The sequence below is a fragment of the Ovis canadensis genome, chromosome 15 (assembly GCF_042477335.2).
Source record: "Ovis canadensis isolate MfBH-ARS-UI-01 breed Bighorn chromosome 15, ARS-UI_OviCan_v2, whole genome shotgun sequence".
Classification (NCBI taxonomy): Eukaryota; Metazoa; Chordata; class Mammalia; order Artiodactyla; family Bovidae; genus Ovis; species Ovis canadensis.
The window spans coordinates 39,475,214-39,481,213 of record NC_091259.1 but is presented as its reverse complement, the minus strand read 5'-3'; positions in this window follow the sequence as shown (position 1 = coordinate 39,481,213).

Genomic DNA, 6,000 nt, shown 5'->3' with positions numbered 1-6,000 from the left:
GCAGATGCAAACTATTATACATAGGATAGAACAACAACAAAGCCCTGCTTTATAACACAGGGAACTATATTCAATATCCTGTGACAAAACATACTGAAAAAGAATATATGCATATATGCGTATATGTATAACTCAGTCACTTTACTATGCAGAAGAAATTAACACAACATTGAAAATCCACTATTCTTTAGTAAGTTAATATTTTAAATTTAAGAATAAGTTAAAATTTATTTATTGAAGAATAGTAGATTTACAATATTGTGTTAATTTTTCTGCACAGCAAAGAGATTCAGTTATACATATATATATATATATATACACACACATATATCTTTTTTCATATTCTTTTCCATTCTCTAGAATACTGGAGTGGGTTGCTATTCCCTTCTCCAGGGGATCTTCCCGACACAGGGATCAAACCCGGATCTCCTGCATTGCAGGCAGATTCTTTACCATCTGAGCTATTGGTGACTCACATATACAGGGAGACTTTGACAGTGGAGAGTTGAAAGAGAAGGCAAGAGCTGGGAACTGCCAAAGTAAAGTCAGAGGAGAAGAAAAGCATGGGATGGAGAGTAGAAAGCAGTGTGGTTTGACTGCAGGGTGGGATGGAGGGAAGGTGAGAAAAGAGTCAGGAGAAGGTTGAAAGATCAGCAGGGGCTGAATCAACGAGGAACTTCATCCTCTAGAAATCATGGCAGCCTCAGCAAATGTGTTGTTTTATTTGTGACAGAAAATAGACTAGCTAAATGAAAACATTGCTTCAGATTTCTATAGCTCACTAGTCAACTTAACCACTTACATTTTAACAATTTCATCGTGTGACCTTTCTGAAAATTGTTTCCTGCCTACAATGGACAAAGTGATTGACAAGTGTCGAGCAGAGGAATGTCAACCTGCGCTGCTCTTGTTCTCATGAACTGTGTTCCATTACACTATCACCAGAACGTTTTGCCTGGTCGGTTATTCATGCTGGAGGAGTTCTGTTTTGCATCTGATGGGGGTGGAGGGCGAAGAGGTTTTAAGAAGTTAGCTCAGGCATCTTATCCCTCAACTGGGAATAGGGAAAAAGCACCTTTTACTTCATGCATCTACATATATGTTGGTTTAGAAATAAATTACATCCAAGATTGCTCAGGGAGAACTAAGCCACTAAAAGCCAGAAGATTAAACCCAGGAATGTTGTCTAGAAACACCGACAAACCCTGAAGTGATCGTGGAAACTGTCTTCTCTCTTTCAAAATAGACATAAGAGCCCTGATGGGAATCTCCCAGTCTGTGCTAAACTCACACACACTCACCAGCTTAGCTTGAATAAACAGAGGCAAGAGAAGTACAGAGAAATAAATTTAAGTCTCTCTGTGCAGAAGTATTTTCCATCAGATTCTCTTTAAGCTACTTTTAAGTACTGTCGCCACATTTGAGTGTGTGGGTATGAACATCTCCAGTAATGCTGTCCTCTGTGTGTGTGTTATCCTGCTTGTGACTGTCACATGTCACCTGGTTTTGGTGATTTAGCATGTTTCTCTAGGCCCACTTGGAGCTATAGGATTACAGATGATGTAGAATTGGAAGCTACATTCTGTTACTTTTCATGGATAATCTACTAAGAATCTAATCAGAACAATCCAAGTAGAATAATTTTCCATGCAGCCTCCATGGGCTTCGGCTACCTGGATGGTTCAATGGACTGAACAGAAAATCATTCTGAATGTTCCTGTACATCAGAGATTTGGGCATTTGGTTCTATATTAGTTTTTCACATCGGTTCCACACTTTCAGTTCTGTATTTCACCCTCCTTCCGTCCAACTTAAAAAGTATTTAATCTTTTTTAAAAAGAGCTCATAATCCACTTCAGATCATCTCATTGCTTGTTTCACAGTTAGACTTTCTGTATTCTGTAGGTCTAGGCCGCTTGTCTCCATAGCTAATCCCACTAATACAACATAAAGAAGCCCAGGAACGAGCTAGTGGTGAAAATTTCTAAACAGGACTGGTAGCAAATAGGAACAAGCATAATAGGTGAGCCGGAATCCCGGGAAAAAGAACGCTGTGGACGAAACAAAACAACTGCCTCAACAAGCTATGTCTTATCAGAACGGCGCTGAATCCATCAACATGAATTAACCATATTTCATTCCCAGGAAAAGTGAACTCTTGTTTTTCTAGATGTCCAAAATAAATAAACTATGAACAACCCCAAGTCACAACAGTCCTGCTTCTTCCACTAAGCCGACCTCAATTACCTGGAATCCTCGGCCTCTCGGAATGTCTACATGATTTGAGTCCAAATCACACACTCCAGCACTTGAATATTTTGTGCTTTATCGTCACTGTTGTCTTCTCAGACAGAAGACAGACACAGACTCTAATGTGGGGCTGTAGACCGAAGAAACACCCTCTCAAGGTCACTCACGAATCTAAGGAAAATTCCCAGCAGGATAAGAGGCCTCTTGGTCCCTGTTTTGCCATAGTCGAGAGAGAACACTGGATTGGGTACAAGGGATTCTGAAGGGTGAGCAGGATTCTGTAGCTAATTTTCTGGCAGGAGGATCATTGCGCTTATGGGTCTGACCTCCATCCTCTATACAGACTCTACATATTTGCAGTAAGACTCTATATATTTACCTTTGTAAATAAGTTCAATTCCCAGATACAACTCAGTTACAATGCATTGGTTCTCTGACTCATTTCCTTCAATCCTAACCACTAAAATATTTACATGCATGGTCTCACTTAATATATAAGCAGATTATATGCTCAACTCCTTTTTTAAAAAAGTCATTATTGAATTTGCTGTAATAGTACTTCTCTTTTATGCTTTTTGGCTGCACATTACATGGGATCTTAGCTCCCTGACCAGCGATCAAACCCTCACCCCCTGCATCGGAAGGCAGTCTTAACCACTGAACTGCCAGGAAAGTCCCTACACTCAACCTCTTTATGTCTCTTCTTAGGTCATCCACTTTTCTGCCATTTCTGATCAGAGAGTTTGTTTTCCATCCTACTCCCTTCACAAACGTTTTTCTTTCTTGATCTTCGTGCTAGTTCTTACGGTAACATTCAGATTTGGAAATTAGTATGAAATTAATAGAATTTGACCGATAACATTCTGTTGATAGTGACAGAAAAGCTCTTTCCAGGTTGCCCTTAAATTACAGTAGGGTTGTTGACCTCCTCAGTTTTAAAACTTAGACACATTTTCCTCTGCAATCAACACCTGTTGTGAGAGACAGATAGATAGAGTGGGTCTATATTTTTTCTAGCTTCCCTGGTGGCTCAGACGGTAAAGAATCCGCCTTTCAATGCAGGAGTCTTGGGCCAAGCCCTGGGTTGGTAAGATCCCCTGGGGAAGGAAATGGCTACCCACTCCAGTGTTCTTGCCTGGAGAATTTCATGGACAGAGGAGCCTGGTGGGCTACAGTCCATGGGGTTGCAAAAGAGTTGGACAAGACTCAGCGAGTAAACAGCAACAACAAATATTTTTTCTATGAGAGGAGTTCTCTAAAGGCACGTCATCACCAATCTTTGAGGCATGCGGTAGGATTCCCAGGTTGTCAGCCCCTGAGGACACTCTGTTTGGCTAATGTTGGAGGATTTGCCTGTGGGGTTGTGGGGAGAAGCCACCTTTCACAGAAAAACAAGCGAACAACTCAAAGCAACTAAAGGCTTAATTTTTCTCTTTGAGAGGCCCCATAGGAAGCACTAGCTTTAAGTGAAATCTTTATGAAAGGATTCCTTCTCTGAATTTTCCCAACAGGCCTCTTTGTTATTACCTCCAGAGAGTCGCCTACCCATCAGGGAACCAAATCCCCCTTATCGTGTACAGACTGCTGCGCACACCCCACTGGAGGGAGGGTTACAAACGGTTCTCTCAAGCTTCACTCAAACCACCAACCTGCCGAGTCTGAAATGCCCCGGCCCTTTCTGGCCTTCTGCACCATGGGAAATCCCCCTTGGATTCCCAAAGAAAATTAAACTCCTTGGAATTCCAAACTAATAAACTTTCACAGAGCAGCCCCAGGCGGATTGGTTATCTTGATATTTCGGTCTCACCTAACCAATAAGAGGGCCGGTTGGCAAGTTCCCAGGATGAATATTCTCATATGAGCATTGGATTAGAGGAAGCCAAAAGATTTTTGGCCATCTACATACTCAACTTACACACCACCTGGGTTCTGAGGTAGAGATCTTGTGACCGTTGGGGCCCTGCAAGGCAATTAAAAGAAATAAAGCAAAGTATTATATTTTAATTGATGTAATCTTCAAGCTCCCAGTGGAATCTGGGGTGATATCTGACTAGAGTTACCCTAGGTATCAATAGATGACTATTCTGTGAAAGTGCATTTAGGAAGACAAAACCCTATGAATCCTGAACTTCATTAACATGTGTATCCGTTTGGGGGTGGGAGGTGGGGACTGACTCTGTCTCCAGGACTACAAACTGAAAGAAGCCACCTAGGTTTTTCTGGGGTCTGAACAAAGAGCCGAAGCGGGTGGGAACTGGAGAGACCGCAAGAGAGAAGGGCAGGTGGAGGGGAAGACAAAATGTGGGTTTATATTTTTATTTGCTTTCAGAGTACCTGGATTTTAGACACACCAAACCACTCTTTCGAAACCCAGACAGCTTTCATCCATCACTAACATTTCAGGGTTTCTTTCTGTTTTATTGTAAATATTCCAGTCGAAGAAAGATAAACAGACAAGAAAAAACAGCTTTATACAGTATACAGAGTCAGATAGAAAATACAGAATGGAAAAGAACGCCAACAACCAACAGATAAAAAGTGGAGACGAACCAAGGAAGAGAACTAGCTGGTTGCAAATTCACTCAGCAGCTTGAGCGAGGTGCAACAATGGTTTCTGCAGCTGATAGATACTTCCTTGCGCTGTCAATCTTATCTTTATTCCATGAAAGAAACAGACTTTATAAATGATTCATGGGGACATTTACTTCACTAATCCATGAAAAAAAGTTTGTTATTGATCAAGATGTCTTGCTCATAAAAATGAGTTTTATTTGTCTTTAAAAAAAAAAAAAAAAAAACCCCTTCCCGCTCCACATGTGATCTGACAGTAGGCACCACATTGTCAGAAGCAAGGGCTGGAGTTGAGGGCAGCGTGGCACCATTTTGGTCTGCAGTCTGTCGGCCTCCAGGTGCCCTTCCCGCCAAATCCATGTTTCTTCAAGTGGTTCAAGCGAGCAAGGTTTTTTTTAAAAAAGACTCGTGTCTGCAGAGCTTGCTGACATTTGATGAGTTAGGAGGAAAAAGTAAAAGGACTCAAATTCATGTGAGAGAAGAGGTCAGCCTAGTACAAAACCAGTATCCTTTATTTGACTCCTCAGGTTACCCCCAAGATGGCTGCTCTAACCAACTGTCCTGGCACAAAGAAGATGTCAACCTAATGTCGATGGCAAAAACATGGAATTCAGCTCGTCATCTTCCAAAGGTGTCTTTATGTTAGTACATTCAGAACAGAAACAACAGGAGGACAATTTTGATTCAAGGTGTTGACGGTGGGGGAGGTGATCATCGTCGCTATTTAGCTCTCTCTCCCTCTGGATTTTCTAAGCTGACAAACAGAAATTGCATAGAATTTGTTTTCCATCAGAAAATGAAAACTCTGTGTGTGAAACTCCCAATTGGAGAAGCCAAGCAAAGGTCAAGTGGCTGCTGGGAAGGCTGCCCCTCCCGTCAGAAGATGCTGTGGACCCCGCAAGCATCTCACAAGTAGAGCAGCACTTTGCAGGCATCTGACAGCCTGCAAAGTATCAGAAACTCTGAGTGTGCAGACGGAAGAGAAGTGAGATTCTTCATGTGAAGTCACACAAGGGGGCTACTGCCCATGCGTCGGTAAGAACTCAAGAGTTTCTAGTTCCCAGGCCTATGCCCTGGCCACAAGACCCTACCTCTCTCCCAGGAACCTGGCAAATTCTTGATTACTTATGGTCTTTTTATATAATAAGCACACACACACACACACACACACACACACAC